We start from the raw sequence: 18976 nt of genomic DNA, 5'->3' as shown, positions 1-18976 counted from the left end.
TCATCATTCTTGAGAAAATGGAACCCTGAAAATGGAGCGGACAGACTGGTTCTGTGCATATTTTCCTTTTCCCACCCAGAGGTTGGGCCAAGATGCATCACACTTAAGAAAATCATCAGGGTCATTAAGCAGCAACTCCCCCTGAAGCACCCAGAGAGGGGGTAGGTCTGAGGCCTGTTGTACACAGTAGAATACTACAGTACTTTCATACAGGTTTTAGTTATTCATTTATCAATATTGTACCCTTACATACAGTTCCCTCGTCTGTTTCACCCTTAAAGTAGCTCAAAGGTTGTTTAAATAATTGTATTTTACTTTGTCTGACAGTATCATATTCATCTTACAGCCTGTTCCAGTTCACTATTGAAGATATACATACATATACATATACATACATTTTCTGTGGTCTTTTGACTTGAACAGTATAAAAAGGCGATTGTTGTCAGTTGCTTTGGTAACAACAGTGTGTGAATGAAGCATAAAGTTGTTAAATTTGACTAATTTCCTTTGGCTCTCTACGCTTCGTAACGTTACGACTACACTGCATGTTTGGTGTCTCAGCTGCAGAACCTGAAGTCAGTGAGTTAGTTTATACGTTAGTTAGCCGCATACAACAGTCGCAATGGCAAAGGTACACAAAAATGGCCGCCACTCTGACCATCCTGCTTTGTTAATCTGAATGGGAATGAATCAACTACTATTCTATTTCTATGAAGATATATAACAAATATTCAAGCCGAAGGCTCCGTGTTTTTTATGGTTGCATCATTCGGCCAAATGTACATATTCCAGATGTTGAAGCACTCGTATTGTAGCACTGAACAAACTCTCTGTTGTTTGTCTGTTGTTTTTATTTGCTGTCGTTTTATTATCTTGTTGTTATTTTGTTTTTGTTAAATGTTTTGTCTAATTGTTTGAAAACCAGATGGTACATCTCAAGGGGTTATTCCTAAATAAGAATTTCCATAAAAAAAGAAGAAAAAAAGAGACAAAAGATGACGTCAGAAGAGGACTTCTCGTGATGTCCTAAAGACAACAAGAAAAAAAAAATTCAATATGCTCAGACATCTGTTTATTGAACAAACGTGCATCAAAGAATCTGCATGAAAAGCACAAGCAGTAGACCGTAAAACCTTACTTCAAAATGTAAGTAATTTCATGACAGTCGCAATCACTGCTTCAGCGTTAGAGTTACGTCGGGATTAATACAAATAAGCAGCATATGTCGGCTGTAAAAGCCGGGCTCCAAGCAGGCAGACCAAACCATCTGTGCCCAAAGAGCGGAAAGAATGATTTAATTTGTCAATTGTTAAAGCCTGGGGAATCATGGGAAACGTATGCCAAGCGCAGATGTGCAGGTGTGCCGGTCTGAAAGGAAACAAAAAGGAGGCGCACGGCGGTGACAAAGAGAGAAAAGCGGTCAAGTTTAAAAAACAAACACAAGCTGCCGCTCAGTGGCACTCGGCCCGACGATACCCTTCCTCTCTAGCTGTGTTTGTGATGCTGATTTAGGCCGAATTAAGATTCCTCCTCTGCAAAGTGTTTACGTTATTCCCCTCCCCCCGTAGGGCAAAACATGTCACAGAATAATTTGCTCTGTGTCGTCGCCATTTGTGCTTATTAAGACGCAGACTATTAGAGGCAAGCGTCCTCTTTTAAATAGAGCAGCTGTCGTATAATTCTCCACCTCGATAATTTGACGATTTCCACAAAGTCTCCCAGGAGTCGGAGACATTATGTATGCAATCAGAGCTGCAGCAGGCACAAGGCAATTACAACAAACATACGGAGTGTTTTCTTTTGATATCTAATTCCCTTATTAAGACTTAAGAGCTAAACCTGTGGTTGTTTACATTGTAACACCCTGTACCTGTAATGACAAGGGGACAAATATAGAATCCAATATTGAAGCGAGTACAAACACAGAACATACAGTGTCAGAGATATATTTACTGAAGTGCAGCCATGAGGTGAGATCATGAGCGATCAGAGGATATCCTCAATATTATACACCTATTTCATTGTGAGGCTGAAATGAAAATAAAAATAAAGAAAGTTGTCTTTGTGTCAACATAAAAGCACCTCCTTTGTGGATACAGTTTAACGCGGCACAGGGCCATTAAACGCTACAACATAAAACATAACACCAAAATACACACACAATAAAAAAGCTCGTGAAGTTTGTGCTGCTGCCACATTAAGAGAGCTGACCCACGCTCGGATCTCTGCTGAGGTTCAACGTGGACGTTCCTGCACAGTTAACCGTGAGACTTTAAAAACACCTCCATGTGATATTTTATATTACGGGAACACATTAAGCTTAATATTTTGTCTAATGAGAGGCTGGAATATTAGAGAGTTTACTGAAGATGAATAACGGGAAAAGAGCGAGGTCTGACCACGAGTTTTATAAATTTATATCACCAGAATGAATTGTCCTGTGTGATAAGACCCATTTTAGTAACAAAGAAAGTCTATTAAAATGGTCATCAAGGCAGGAAGCAGCGTGCTCTTTATGTAGAGAGGCAAAAAGCAAAGTAGTGGAGGTCGGGCTGCTGGACGGGTGTTTGTGTCCGACACTCATGCAATTAATATTTAGCTTTTTGTCAGACATAACCATTACATTTGGGGGTGGAGATGATGCGAGAGCCTCAAAACGCTCGTCTCTAACTCCGACCATGAAAGTAATCACAGAAAGAAACAGCCTAAAAACGGCAGTTGTGGTTAACTGCTAAATGCATTTCTGCAGCAATGCACATAAACGTCCGTGCTCATCAAACAAGCTGAGCGGTTCATCCAGCTTCCTGTCCAGACACCTTGACGTTATACCCCCAAAATGTGTAAGCGGCCACAGGAAACGCCTCTGAAATAACACCTTGTTCAACGACGTTTTCGGGCTCTCATTTGACTTTTTTTTGAAAAGCCACACAAAAATTTCACTCACTTAGAAGTTACTACCCTGACTGAGAGGAAAAACCTCCAGAGAGTTTACTCTTCCAAGTGTCCTCGTGTGCCCTGCATGCAGGATCCTCCCGAAAGACACAATAATCTTGAGCGATGAGAAGTCCACCCCAAATCTAGGGGACAGTTTCTCATTAATGCCTACCTGTGATAAAGGAGAACTATCTAGAAAGGTCTCCTCAGGGATCTTCTGACAGTCAATGTTGGACATTCCCAAACCTCAAGCCTCTGGTGAATAACTCCTGGAAACTGACTAGTGAGGCCGGATATCCAGACAATGCAGAGTAAAGCACGTCATTTATTTGGTCTTCTAAGACTGAAACAAGACAATCCACGGTATTATTTCTTGTGCCATGACTGTCTCTTTGTAAGTCGTGTACCTGGCCCGTCGGCTGCTTGCACACCTTTCACTTCGGTGACCCGGCAGGAGGCAGGACTCCGTTTTCAGTGCCACGCAGAGCTCCATTCAGCTCACGGCCCCTCGTCACTTTGGGGCACCGCCTCCTCCAGGCAAAGCCAAGAGCACCAAGTTAAACCTGTTCAGATCTACAAAACCATCTGCCACCCAGAAGCCATCGCCACTCACAGTGGAAACGCCCGGGAGCTGTTCTACGTCAGGTCGGATTTAAGATCATTATAAAATCATTATGGTGTTTGCAGAAAAAAGCGTCCAGTTGAGACTGGAAGAGACAGAAGCTGCAGGTACGATCTTACATGTGGGAAGATTTTTACAGCCCCAAAGCTCGAAGTGATATGAACATAACTGCAGGGGGTCGATACGAGTTAATTAATCCAAATGGCTCAACAGTTACTTCACTCTGAATGGGAAAACACTCTGTTTTAGTGCCTGTCTCTTTAAGCCCCCCCCCCCCCTCCCGAAAAAGACCAGCTCACCCAGATTTGCTCGCGAGAAGAATATTGTCCACTTTTGCAAAGGTATTTCTTCCGCCATGGGTGGCGGTATATTCTGATGAGCCTGCATGTGACAAGGGGAGCCGCATCTGATTGGCTTTTTGAATCACATGTTTTCTGGCTGAGGCGGCCCTCAAAGAACTGACTGGTTGTCTTATTTTACGGTTTGTGGGATGTTAAGGCACCCGGATACCCACATGTATGTGCACTAGCACCGAAAAGTTGTGTTTACGCCGTATTTTGTCCCTTTTTAACAGCTCATTTCAACTGCCAGAAAAATAAATAACCAATCAAAACTTAGTAACCTAGGGTGGGATTAAAAATGCAGACATCATCTTTCTACATCGCTATATTATGAAAAATAACAACAAAACTATGACAGTGAAAGTGAAACATGTGTTACCCATTGATGGTAAACACTCCTTTAAGCAAGTGGCAGGTGTCATGTGACATTAGGCTCCTCGCAGGGCTCAATAGTAAGGATTGCCCGCTTGCCCGGGGCAAGTCAAATGCCACTTTGGGCTAGTGAATCTAGCAACTCACTTAGATTAATCACAGCTGATGATGGAAGTAGCTAAAGAGTGAGCCATCTTGCTTCCTTTTCATATCTGTTGAGAGTTGCAAATGCTCGGTGACAGTCGGGCACTCGCGAGAAAATGGCGGCGGGTAAAGACAACGTTTATGAGCTTAAGTGCAAGCGAGCATGTCAAGGCAAAACTCCAGATTCATTTAGAAAAAGTGTCGATTAACTTTAGAACAATTTGTATAGGGGCAAGTAAAAATTGACTGAAAAAGACATTCGAAGATTGTCTGTATGAACAAACTGGGTGTCTGTGAGCTGACGTTTTTATTAGCTTTCCCACATTTTGATGGTGACCATTTAAATAGCGCTGCCCACAATGGAGTGATAAATGAATGCCAATATTGCAGCTATAAATAACCACAGCTGAGCATAATGTCAGTGAAAAAGTGGAGCCGCTCAGGTGTTCGTGGAAGACCTCTGCGGTGCAGACAGCAGGTGAAACTGCGCCACTGCTGCCAGGTTTTAAGTCCACTATATCTGTATTCATGGCTGCATGCGAGCGGACATCAGCCTCGTGCATCTGCACCTGCTTTCACAATGATTGAGGGTCATCCAACAGAACGTCACCCATGCACAGCTTTGGCTTTTTAGTCGTGACTCTACACAGAGCGGTAACGTTTCTGGAGCTCGGAGTGGAACAAACTCGTCAAAGGGGCAAACAGGTTACAGCTGTAACAATGGGACAAGAGACATAACAGCTTCTCATTACTCGTTATCGTTATCGCCCGCACATCAACCCCGCGGCCTCCTGCGACCTCTGAGGTGACGAATCTTTTCTACAAGGCAGTCAAAGGACAAATGTGTTTTTATACAACACAGTTCTTATCGGCCGAGGCGAGTGTGTGTGTGATGTTTAATATGATGTCGTGTATATCGTCGTGTATATAGTAACAGTGTTCATGTGGCAACAAGGTGGTAATTAGTGCTATAAAACTAAGCCAATATCATTCTAATCAGCAACTTGTGTGTTGAGATGTGGACATACGGCGACACCGACATCTTAAACAGTCTGAATGATGTACTGGTGCAATAAGGCATGTCTTTGCCAATGACGCCTCACCACAAGCTCATGATTTTAGGACTGACGTCTTTCGTGCTCTGCTTTCTAATCGCATGCGACTACTTATTCAGCTCGGCACCTTCTTGGTCTGCTACAGGTGGAAATCTGTCACCTCACCCTTCACCCTCTTTAACTAAAACTGCACGATTACGACAGTTTGCACTTAAGCTCTCCCTCTCATGAGAACATCCTTCCCCGACACTGAAGTGTTTTTGTTAATACTCTCATCTAAATCTCCTTCTGATCTGTGCGTCACAAGTGCTTTAAAAACTATCATCATCAAAGCACCAACGAGAGCCTCACGGGCAAATCACCTGTTCATTTGTCTTCAGAAGACGCCCCAACGCTGTCTGAGGACAACGGAGCGCGCTTCTTAGACGGAGTTATCACAGACATGACTTTGACCTTCCTTTGTTAAAGATTTTGGACGTTCTTGGTTATCACGGCGGTGTTTGTGCGGCGCGTTGGGAGAACGAGAAGTCACCGTCAGCAGCGGGACACAAATGTTTACAGGCCCCTCAGGAAGTTTTTTAAAATCCCCCCATGCAGATTTTTGCAGGATTAACGCATCGCTACAATTTTGAAGTTTGAACCGTGACAAATGCGACATGTTGTGTGTGTGTGTGTGTGTGTGTGTGTGTGTGTCTGTGTGTGTGTGTGTGTGTGTGCAATTTCAACAAATCACTGTAATTTTACAGCAATTACCAATCTGATCAAATGACTCACATCAACACATCCTTGTTTTTACGCTAATCAACACTGATTAAAGGGAATATCAAAAAAAGTGGCTAAATAAGAAGTGTTATTTTCCAAAACCTGGACAGAAAAGTGACATAAAATAAATAAAATAATCCTACCAGGAGTGACTTTAGGAGAGTGCACATGTAGCACGGTGCCTGGCTTCCTGCTCGCTGACACTAATCCAAAGGCAGCGGGGATTTTCTGCCTCTTGCTGCTTCTTGCCTCACACCCCTGCAGGGCTCGCAGATCCACACTGACTTTCCCGTTCACACACACAGACGAACACACGATAGACTATAAATATTCAGGCCAGGATCGGCGGTATACGTGCAGCACAATGCACGCCGGGGACACAACACACACTGTGCTCGTTTCAACCCTGCCACCGAGCTCTCTGTCAGCACTCTTTAGTGGGAACAACAACAACAAAAAATCACACATCTGCTCATCAGATGCTGTTCATTTTGCCAGACTTGTCCGCGGAGGCCCCGTCACCGTCGGTTTACTCATTAGGTGTGTTGGCTGCCGAGGTTGAGGTGTTACGTGTTTTGTTTATGTTTGTGTGTCTGAGGTGCTGTTTTGGAGATTGCACATGTGCAACACACCGAGTCACATTACACCACGACTGACTGTCACGGTGAATTAAAGGCAGGACAAAGAAATGGAGGCAGTGGTCAGGAAGCATCATTAATGCGGTGACGCTCTGGTTCACTATGAACTAGCCACATAGAAGACAGACCAGCCGTGATGGAGGATAAAGGCCTACTGGATACAATAAAACAACAGTGTACCTTCCCTAGTTATTATTTTCAAGCCTTCCCTAAACGAGGAGATATACTTTGTCCAAATGTACTGTTCTGTCTTTGAGTTACATAACCAACGTACAGTAATATGTAGCATGATTCGAGACGTAGAAGCAGCTGAAAACTGGGCTAGCGCCAATTACTTCCATGCCAGCAGGCAAACAATCTATACGTTTGGATGTTGTTTGTTTCTGACACTGATAAAAAGAGACAACAGCTCTTATCTAATCTTTTAGCCCCACAATTCACTGATGGGAAAAGCTTCTGAATCCAAAATGTCAAAGTTGGGACTGATTGCAGTCTTGGAGACGCGTCTTGACTGATGAGATTAATAGGCTAGAAATGGGGAGAAAGAAAATGCAATTGAAATACGATTAGATTTTGTGCCTGTGTAACTGTATGTGTCAATCCCAAACAATATTGCACTGTATGTGCATTGTTATTGAGAGTATTTTGTGAATATCTATCAAGTTCGAGTAGTGTATGTTAAGCCATGCGGCGTGTCTCAAAGTCTGTCGGTGCACCACTTTGGTCCAGACTGAAATATCTCAACAACTATTCAATGGATTGCCATTAAAATTATGAACAGACACTCATGGTCTCTAGAGGATCAATTATAATCACGTTGATGAGGTCCTGATGACCGCCATCATCAGGTCAGCATTTTAATTTGTCCAATACTTTGCTTCATGACATCAACCCTCAGCTGCACTTTGTGTTCAGTGCTAATTAGCCAATGTTAGCATGCTAACACGCTAAGCTAAGGTGGTAAACACAGACGGGAACCTCCCATCTTGCAGAGTGAAGCCGATGCGATAGTGTCTAAAAGTTGCATTCTCTCTACTGACCAGCAGGGGGCGACTCCTTCTGGTTGCAAAAAGAAGTCTGATTGCATAGAAGTCTATGAGAAAATGACTCTACTTCTAACTTGATTTATTAGTCCAGTAAACATTGTGTGTCTGCGTCTAAAACCTGTATTCACCCTCCGTCTGAAACGCTTCGATTTCAATGGAATTGCGTTGCCAGGCAAAACCTTGGGTCCATGTTTACTTCCTGTCAGCTGATGTCATTCACATACAGTGGAAATAAACTGGGACACATTTAGAATGTTTAAAACAGTGGAATGGTTTATAAATATTTATACTGTATATATATTTATTTTCTTTTAACTTTGGAAATTGCGTTTTTAAGGCTTCCATGATGCAGATGCGTAAATGTAATCTATCACACTTCATCTGTTATTTATTTCATGCACAGATTTGTAACTGTGGTCGTGGCACATTAAGCACAGTTTCATAATTTGTGTGAACAAAAGCACGGAGCCGTTTTCCCTAAAAATTAAAACTATCATCTGCTCATCGCCGTCAGTCACGTCGTACCACCTCCAAACCGTCCTCCTCTATCTCGTGCCCCCGCAGGCATTTCTCACATGTGCACTTCGGCAGTGACTTAATGAAACGCCTACAATCACTTACCAACAGCAGATGTAGATGCCTGCCAGTTGCGCTGCCATGCATAGAGATGACCATGTTGTTTCCCTTGATAATGGCGGCTTGGAATACATCCTAGAACTCATTTTGCACAACTGACCCACTGTAATTGATTTTTTTGGGGGATATTTGATTATAGCTGTAAGCCTCAGAAAATGGTGTTACATGAGATGGGTGCTAATCCATCTGCAACAACTTTAATACCACTTTAATACCACCAACTTTAATTTATATTCACCACAATTACACCCTGACGTCATGATTACGTCACAGTGCTAGCTGGAGGCAAAACAAAGGAAAGATTGGAGGCAAATGCAAATCACCTCAGAGTAGTGGGCTTACGTTACACATCAGAAATGTCATCAGTGTTGACCCCCTATGAGCCTCAGGTGGGGCCCTTCTGGCTGTTCCAAAGTCGAGGCTGAAAACTAAAGGTGACGGTGCTTTTGCCATCAGGGCCCCTCGGCTCTGGAACGATAATAAAACTCCATAAAACAAAGCAGATTCTACATGTGATCACAGGAGGCCTGGCTGTTTAACATGTCAACCTTTTAGAGGTTTAAGAAGTAAAACTACCAATATTTAAATATATATTACATTTTATTCAATATATGAAAAGCAAATATTACAGGAAGATCTGAAAAACCAAACTTTAGCAGAAAGGTGCTCTCACCAAAGTGGGAACCACTTTATTAGATGAGGAGCTCCTGGAAGTCTTAAATGGTTTTAGAGTCTCCTCTTCAGATGATTTGTTGGATTAATTAGACCTGTAACTTCCTCTAGGTTCAAAAGTCAATTCTTCATCCCTATTTCCAGGTCAACACTTAACACCCAGTTTGCTAAATTTTGGCCAAAACACCGATGACAAACAATTAGTTTGCAAAGTGCTGCTAAAAAGCGTGTTTATCAACCGAACTGTCTGATCAGTTTGATTTATCGAGCAGCCTGAAACCTGCTGCAGGGGCGAGACAAATCTGTCTTATTATTTTTTTCAGTAAAAATATGAGATTAAAACAGCAAGATGAGTTATTGTTGAGTATTTATTTTCAGTGTTTATTTCGAACATGTGGCGACGCTTCGAAGATATTTTGTTTAAATATCGTGCTGCTTTATGTGTACTTTCACTGAGCAGCGAAGCTACATTAAACTGAGATTTAGAGGGTGATTTCTGTGTGATGTCACGGGACAGAGGAAGCATTTAACAGCAGTAGAGGAGAAGCAGAGTTTAATGGAGCGGTCACGTACCAAACAACTCTAAAGACTTGTTCTTAATGCACCACTTCTCAGCTTTCCGTGAGCGTCATTTGCACCCTGCAAAACGACGCCCCATTTTCCTCCCAATTTAGTTGTTGCGACATTCATAGTTTTTGTCACTGCCGACCCCTCTGTCGGCCCCCGGGGGAGGACAGACCGCCACGTGCCTCCTCCCATACACATGGCACTGCCAGCCGCCTGCCTGCAAGAAAAAGCCAAAGAAGCAACGCAGACACAATCCCCCGACCATCATCCCACCTGCGCACACTGCCAAATGTGTTGGAGTGATTAAAGGAGTGTACACAGCAATGTATGGCTAACTGGGGGAGTGGACATCATGTTCGCCCACGTCTGACCACGTTCAGTGATTGAGAAAATAAAAAATCGTCTGCACGCTTCAGCAAAACATGTGTGTGTACTAATTTTTCTTTGTATGAACTCATGCTTCTAGTCCAGGGTTGTCTGCAGTGGTGTAGATCAGCTGAGTGTCACACAAAGCCCTAGTTTGATAGCTCTAGCTGTGCCATTGAGCAACAGTGCTGAGCTTTGCTTAAGCACGATTTTATGCTTTTGCCCTTGTTTTGTAACCATCCACCCAGTCGACTTGGCATGAGCAGAGGTGTGGCTTTATGAGACCAGACCTTCACATTGCTGCCCACTCAACATCTGCTCTTGCGGAGACACGATTTGAGAGGCTTGCAGCAGCCTGACTGAAAAATCAAACACGCAAAACTGGTGGACAAGGACACCTCTGCCAAAAAGGACAAAGGAGGCCAGAGCAGCTATAGACTCTCAACTCTGGACATTACACTACACATTTCTCTGGACTGACTCCAGATAATTACCAGCCACTGGCAAAAAAAAAACCTGTTTTTTTTACAGACAAACTGCTGTAATGATCCAGTCAACGGTTCACAATTGTAGTCCAATATGTTTAAAAGGAGCAGATAATTGTGTTAGGATGAAATGAACCTCACGTGGGTCAACACATGATCCAAAGTACACTCTGAGGCTGCGTTAGCGGCGTGGTCCACCAAAAACGTTTATCTTGAGGTCGTATTTTAAAAAATTACAGATGTATTGCTCGTACTGTCTGACTTCATGGTGTCCTCATATCTGGAGCACTGGACCAAACGAGTCGTTCGGAATAATGAAGTTGATCTGAATCTGAACCAAACAATGGTACTCGATGGAAGTTTTCTTGCCCACAAAATCTCATTATAGACCTGCAGCTCCGTCCTCTCTCCTTGGTGGCCCCTTTGCACCAGTGTAAAGAAACACAATGTGTTGGCTCTTAAACACAATAAACCAGCAGAAGACAACCAACTTTGGTTATCTTGGCATGCTCTTGCTCTTCCCCTGGCTGGACCACAATACAGTTTCTTGTCAAAGTTCTCTACATCACGCGTCTTTATAAATCTCTATTTTCTGTCTTTCACAAGACATTTTAATGTCTTAACTTGATATTAATAATAAGTAAAATGGTAGTAAGTTTCTCTTTCTGCTTCATCAATTGCTTCAAATGTAAAAATGTGCAACCTGGAAATATAATTGAGGGACATGGTCTGACATCTTGAGAGGAAACTTGGCAACCCCACTCCTTTTCTAGCAAATCCCTTACACAAGTCTTTCCCACAACTGCTGGCTCTTCCCCAGATGGCCGGCTTCTTTAGGCCTCCTCTCCAACTGGCTACTTTTGTCCTTCTACTTTATTATTTTCCAAAATGTTCACGCATCAGACAGATCTAGCCATCCCTTGCGCCGGGTTGGCACAGAAAACAGGGGATATTTGCTGTTTCCTAACCGTCCCAGTTTGAAAACATACATGCAAGCGTTACCTCTGTGTATGACAGTAAGTGCAAAGTCCTAACTTGGCATATTTCAGTTATTACAAATGTGTAAAGCTGCCCAGCATGAACACGAGTGCAGTGACTCACACGTTGGCCCCGTTCACCTGTTTGGTTTGACTCAGCTCAACTCGACACTGCACTTGGTTATTAGGGAGGATAAATAATGAAGCAATAATCCACAGCAGGCCACAGTGCAGTGGTATAAATCTGTGACAGAGTAACACGCACACAGTGAGCTGTTTAGCTGGTCAACATTGTGTTGCAGTTACATTTTCAGGCTGTTTGTGCCTACAATAAGTAATGCACTGTATTTTGTCGATATACCACAAAATCAATTGGTATTTATTTTCTGCTTTACCACAACCGAAGTTGGGAGAGTTCAGAGTGGGCTGGGTGGGTTAAACAGCAGACATTTACCCAGGACACCGCTGTTCACGTCCCCTGTGTGCCCAGCAGTTACGTTTGTCACATTGTTTCAACCACAACGATAGTTTATTAGTTTATTAGTCACCTAACTTCCATACTTACGTAACGCTCATCCAAAGTTATTTTAGCACAAACCACGATATTTTCCGAAACCTTGCCAAGTAGTTTTGTCGCCTAAACCTAACGAAGTTGTTTCCTGTGAAGGCTGAAGTTTATTTTGAAAAGCCTGTATCCATGTAAGGAGCGGAAATTGACAGGTGTTGCGTAAGAATCAAGATTAATCGTAAGTAGATCCTGCAATTAGCAAAACAACCTCAGCAGTTCTGTTTTTAAAATCCTCAAAAGGTCAAAGTTACCAGCATTATTATTTTGTTTAGAGTCACAGAAAATAAACATACTATGGTGATACATAAAGTTTTTAGGGACGCTCTGATTTAATTTGTTGGTGTCTGCTGCGTGGGTGAGACAAATTGAATGTGATGTTGTTATAATACTGATGCACTGTAATAATAGGACCTTCAAAACGAAATTAAAAGGATTTGTTATGTAACGGTAGTATTCCGTTCCTGCTCAAAGAAAACACTTTTCACCATAACTAAAACATAAGCTGTTTCTTAGAGAGAGTGTGAATAAAGTTCAAGTCTGCTTTGGCTCACAGTTATTCAGTGTAGTGTTGTGTCAATAAATTAACAAGGTGACATTTTGATAATCGTTTTTTTTTTTTTTTTTTGCCAAAAGGTTCAGATAAGGACACTCCATTGTGTCGGCCGGGAACAGGTCCTCTATTGTGTGGGCAGAGGACAGTCAATTATCCTGCAGTCTTTTTTCTCCATCCGTCTCTTTCAATGTCAAACCTCTGTCTCTTTCTAGTCGTGCCTCCTTCACATAATCCTTTCATGGTTTAGGATAAAGTGTTTTCTGACTTTCCGTACACGGAGCACATACTGTATGTTTGCACTTAAGGCATTGTGCTTCTTTCACGAAACCGAGGGGAGATACGTCTCCTCGCAAACACCTCCGTCTCTTTGAACTGTTCTCTTGCAGAGCTCCTTCTGCTCTCATTTCAAAAAAGCCTTTTTGATTTGAATTAAGGACGCGCAGATCTGACTTTTTCAGCCCCGATAGCGATACTTTTGGGCTTTGGGTAGCCGATCTGATACCAGTGTTTAATTAATAAGATGAATGCCTCGCTGTGCAGAAGAGACTGGGATCATTATTTTCTTTTCTTTATTTATTACCTAAATAACAATCGTACACCAACAACTTAATCAACAGGAATCACAATGCAAGCGTAAACCTTTTTAATGCAGCATCAAATTCCAGTATATCATGTATGTAGTATATAAACATACAACGTAACAGTTCAAATGATATCTTATGAAAAGTTACCCCTCATTTTGCGAGCTTTTTTATGCAAAAGCCAGCAACACGTGTAATTTTCCGCTTGTTGCATGCATACTGTCTTTTCAAAAATAAAATCCGTCTTCACAGGAAACAACTCAGTTGGGTTTAGCCAACAAAACTACTTGGTTAGGTTTAGGAAAAGATCGTCTTTTGGGTTAAAATGACCTCGGAAGGGCCATAACAACATTACGCAATTTACGTGACAAATAGATGAACAACGCGTCTCCTGGCTGAAAGATCGCTGTTTGTCGGACCCATCCCCCTCCAGTCTCCACAAATTAAGGCACATTATTTTTGGAAGGTATCGCTACAAACGCTGGATGAGACCAGCGTATAATATAATTTAATTTAATAGATCTGCCCCATTGTCACCGATGCCCAATCCAGCTATTTAAATCAGTATCGGCCCGACATTGGTGTCCTAATTTGAAATATGGCTTTATTTTCTCTCCAACCTCCTCCTTCTTTTACTACTTCAACCTCTTCCTCTACTGTACACTCTATAATTGCTACCGCCACTTCAAGGGGGACTAAACCTGCATCAGCATAAAGCCACACTGCTATAATTCAATTGTATGGATCCAATTAGTTTTGCAATAACAAACAACACTCAGCAACTCTGTTCGGGACATTTGGTGCTCCTGGCCCTTTAAAAGTTATAATCACTTAGCCATTTGATGTAATTACCTCTCTATATAGGAGTGTTCATTGTTAGTGGTGGAGACCACCGGTCCCGGGCAGAATCCCTCACATTAGTGGTTCACTAGAAAGGATGCAGCACGTAATCCAGCATTATTGTATACATTTTATCTCGTCGATATCAGCCTCGCCGTTTACCGCTTCGCTCTCCTACAGCTGTATCACATCTGTAATATCACAGCAAACCCGGCATTTCCTTCTGCTGCTGCTTCACACTAAATGTGTTCATCTCGGGCGAAACACCTCGACGGTCTTTAATTGCGACGCTGTCACAGGAAATGCAATGTATGCGTCAGAGGTCAGCGCTGACTGCGATGGTTCGTCAAAAATGCGTCTACAAAACAAGACAACAGTTATTTTTGTTACTCTTTTTTTAATCAGTCAACCAGTTTTAAATGATGAGAAGCTGCACACCTTCAACTGCAACGTAACAACTTTACTGTGTCCTGTGGTGGAAAACTACTCATGGCATGGTGGACCGACGTCTTTATTAAAGCAATGCGAGTTTGTTTGGCTGCATTGAATCAGACATGCCAGCTGCTCTTAAGGGACCTGTAGTATGTAGCCCAACGCATTCCTCTGTTCATACTTTTGGTTAACTACATACATAATGCATATTTTGCTTGATTTCATACACTGACTAGCAGAAATGTAATAATGTGATTATTTTCCTTTGCCGTGAAATCCAAAAGTGGAAGAACTGTTTGACATCTGGTCAAGTCAGCGTATTTAAACATTTGGACTTCATTATCAAAAGAGGTGAAAGAGGTGGGAGGAGAAGACTTGGCTCAGCGAGCAGCTGATTGAGAAAGCTCCCTTTTCCTCTCTGCGCTCCAATATTGCTTGATTGGACACTCGAGGTTAATTGCAGTGATATAAAGGTAAGCGTGATTACGACTTGATTGATAATGGGCTAGCTTCCCCGGACCGTCATTAAGCTTCATTCAGTGGAGAGTTTCCGTTAAAGACTGTACCGCAAAGTTTACAAGAGAGGGAGGCCGACAGTGTAGGGACATAGCTGGTGTGTCTTGCATGTGTTCATACCCGTCTGTCTCCCTGGACCCAAAGTTGAAGATTTTGGATGTCAACGGTCAAGGTTCTCACGTCCGCCCGATTTTCGCGGACACTATATCTCGGGAACGTCTCGAACAGAGTTCTTCAAATTTGGCACAAACATTCACCTGGACTCAAGGATGAACTGATCAAAGGTCACTGTGACATCACGTTCGACCCATTCTCATTCTTCAGGAACGCCTTGAGCGAATTCCTTCACTGTGATCACACAAAACACGTTATTTGGCCAGAACTCCAGAATATTTATGCTAATTGCGACAATTTGACACAGAGGTCGAGGATAAAATGACAGACATGAACGTAAACTGCAGCATTACTGCTTGGCGGAGGCGTACAACTAACAGAGCTGCTGTGCTTTTATGCACACCTGTGCAGGTCTTATCACTATGCTGATTTTACAGTTTTTTGCAGCCAAAGTTGAACCAAACTGACCCCAAATCCTACCTCCACAACCCGTGCCCAATGGGATTCAAACATTGATGAGGGACAGAAGTTATGGTCGAGACAATCTTACTGTCAAGGCGAAAGATGCAAAAGTTGATTTTGTCCGCATCTAAATTTCAACCCCACTGGGACGAGGACACGTGTAGTATTGTTTTTCTGTACACTCTGATTAAGTACAGTAGTCCGTAGCATCTTCTTCAGCTCCCTAGCTGCTCTTAGTTCTGCCCACTACCTTGAGGAAACTATTAGCTTCTCTGCTGTAATAACAAGACAAACCCTGTGTGTGTGTGTGTGTGTGTGTTTCAATTCAGAAACAAAAACCAGAGTGCAAAAATTATAGTTTGAATCGGAATTACTGAAGTCCGGTTCCCGTGGTCCCCCGACAAAAATCACTAGAAGCTGCAAGTGCAAACATTTAAGTAAAATGTTTTTATTGGCACGCTTTGACTCCAGGATGATTCTGCATTTTTTTCTCTGTCATCACCATTAGTCATCAGTTGGTTTCTGCCTGGCTTCATGCATGTGATCCGATACATGATAACTTTTCAGATAAACACCTCCGATTACACGAATACACGCCTGGCACCGGCTCCGAGCTCTTGTTATCTGCCTTCTGCGTACATGTAATCAAACCTCACCACGTGGACTCCAAGGGGACAGTAGGCAGGCTGGATGACGTCGTACAGCACGTTACAGATGAGCCTAAAGCTGTTTTCAGCTCGACACTTAACGTAACTAAACCAAATTAACATCACAGCATATTTGTATCAAGAGCAACAGCAAACGATAAGCCATCGCTTTGTATTGTTGCAATCTTGTAGAGGGACAAGACTGACTTGATGCTTGTTACTGCAGAGATAAACAACGGATCAGATGTGCTACAATATCAAAGTCTGGAAATATAATGTACCCATTTGCAATGAGATTTAAATCACACTGCCCTTTATCTACCAAGGGCAGAGCCAGTTTGATTAGAATATATATATATTTATTTATTTAACTAAGGAAGAAAAACCGTGACGGTGAGGATGCGTTGGAAAGGACGGGCCTATTTTCTATTTCTGCTCACCCAGCAGAGAATCATTGGTCATTAAATTAAATATGTGTCGACACAGAACACACAGACCTGGAACCTGAGAGTCTACAAAATATGCACAACATCCCCGAAACAGTATACATACAATGAGCTTGAACCTCAGAGTAAAAAGAGTTGAAGTCTACAGCACAAAAAAAAAAAGAATCTGCATTTAATCCCGAAGTAGCTGTTATTTCTCCTCCTCCTGTGGCATCGACAGCTGAGTAGCCGCAGAAACAATTGCAGACAGAGAAGACATGCTGCATTTAAATAGACATGGTGTAATATTCACAGTGTAATGCATAATTCAGCCGCACGCTGTGGATTAAACCCTGCTCCCCAGCTGTTACAGAGAGACACTTAAAAACAGCATGTAGCGCGACAACGATATCACGAGCCACCTTGTTGCTGTTCAGCAGTAGAATTTCACTGCAGAATGTGCAGTCACATGAAAAGTCATTCATGTATTAGCTTTTTCTTTTAGCCTTCCTGTTTGCCATTTGGAAAGAACTCCGCTCTCCAAAAACATATGGAAAAAAAAAAAAAAGTACAGAAAGCGCAAATGTTCACACAGATGTTTTTTTTTTAACACTCAAACACACAAGGCAACACTCTCACACACACACACACACACACACACACACAAACACACTCTAGGATAGTGTTTTCCATAGACAAATAGCCCCAGTTTTTTTTCTTATTTTTATGACTTATTGTGCCCTCCACCCCATCCGTAGGGAGAGCGTTTTCAACATAATGCATGTGAAGGCAACCCTGGAACAACATCACATGGAGCCAATTGATCAAGTCTGACACTCGGGGAGAGCCGGGTGTGCACAGGGAGAATACTTTGACACACACAAAAGAAACAGAAACAAAAAAGTACCAACCTCGGCAACACTGAAGAAGCTAGCGGTGTCATCTGATGACATCATACCCGTCACTTAAATCCCAAGATTTCCTGAACCTGCATATATTTCATTTAAAGTAAATCCGTTTTCTGCTGCTGTCAAATATACTGACTGAAGCAACAAACGGATAACAGCACATTCAACGTCGACGCAGAGAGAACCTGGCTTCATGCAATGCATAACCGTCTGGATCAAAGTAAAAATAAATCACATTTATATTCATGAAATTCATATGAAAGGTACGCAAAGCCAGCAGAGCATTAAAGAGCTCTATGCATTCCTGAAATATTGTTTTTTAAGATGAAATCTTAATTCTCATTCTGCAAAATCTGCCTCGGTGTCTGCAGCACAAACTATTTATGTGACACAGTTGATGTCAAAGAATTTAATCATAGACTGAATATAAGAAGTGGACGTAGTCATCGTGACGTCACTCATTGGTTTTTGGACTGATGTTTTGAATGCTCGAGTTCGCCGATTTTTTTCGGCGCCATCTTGGATTACGACCGTCGCCATGTTGTTTTATCCGCAACCAATGAACAGAAGTTACCATATTTGGACTGCGGAGGAGCGACGTAGAGACGGCGTATACGTCTCTGTTAGCAGCAGCGACCTGTCAATCACAGTAGCCCCGCCCTAAATGCCCCTCTGGGCTTCCATAGATACTGAGATGAATCTGACTATTCAGCCCACAGATTTTCGTTTTGTTGTGTTATTTTACAACACCTCCCCCTTTTTTAAGTATTACAGCGCATAATGTATTTTGTTCGCATTTGTACTCGATCGCTCTATTTCAGATGCAGCAGCCACTGCTAGAATTAACAAGCGGAGCCAAGGTGGGGTCTTTGTGAAACAAATCCGTGGCTGGCACAGCAGGAAATGCTCTACCTATTTTTAACCACAAACCAGCCGGGACACATGGGAGGGCTCCAATTAGCTCACAGGAAACCCACAGAGGCAAACACTGAGCTAACTAATCATATGTCTTTCCCCGCACGCTCACACTCTGCACCAGAAGGAGGAAAAAGATGCTCATCATGTCCGGATAGATTTTAATTTGATTCAGATTATGAGATGTTGAAGCAAAGAAAATCCACATTTCATATATCTTTATGTGTGACAGCATGTGTCATACAGTATGTGTGTGATTTATGCATTCATGAGTCCTTGAACAATTTGACAGGAAAGGAAAGCTTTTTTGTCGCGCTTTATTGTTGCTGATTTATTTATTTTGATGTGTTTAACAAACTGCTACTCAAACATGTTGAAATACAAAACACCTGAAGAAG

General features: G+C 42.4%; 1 protein-coding gene across 2 annotated transcripts in view; it reads right to left on the bottom strand.

Moving 5' to 3' along the window:
• Positions 1-18976, bottom strand: part of kcna4 (potassium voltage-gated channel, shaker-related subfamily, member 4) — a 44940-nt gene that overhangs the window by 5339 nt on the left and 20625 nt on the right. The window lies entirely within an intron of this gene.

The sequence above is a fragment of the Anarrhichthys ocellatus genome, unplaced genomic scaffold (genome assembly GCF_004355925.1).
Source record: "Anarrhichthys ocellatus isolate YVR2014 unplaced genomic scaffold, GSC_Weel_1.0 scaffold8, whole genome shotgun sequence".
In the NCBI taxonomy this organism is placed as follows: domain Eukaryota; kingdom Metazoa; phylum Chordata; class Actinopteri; order Perciformes; family Anarhichadidae; genus Anarrhichthys; species Anarrhichthys ocellatus.
This window is presented reverse-complemented; position numbering and strand designations above follow the sequence as displayed.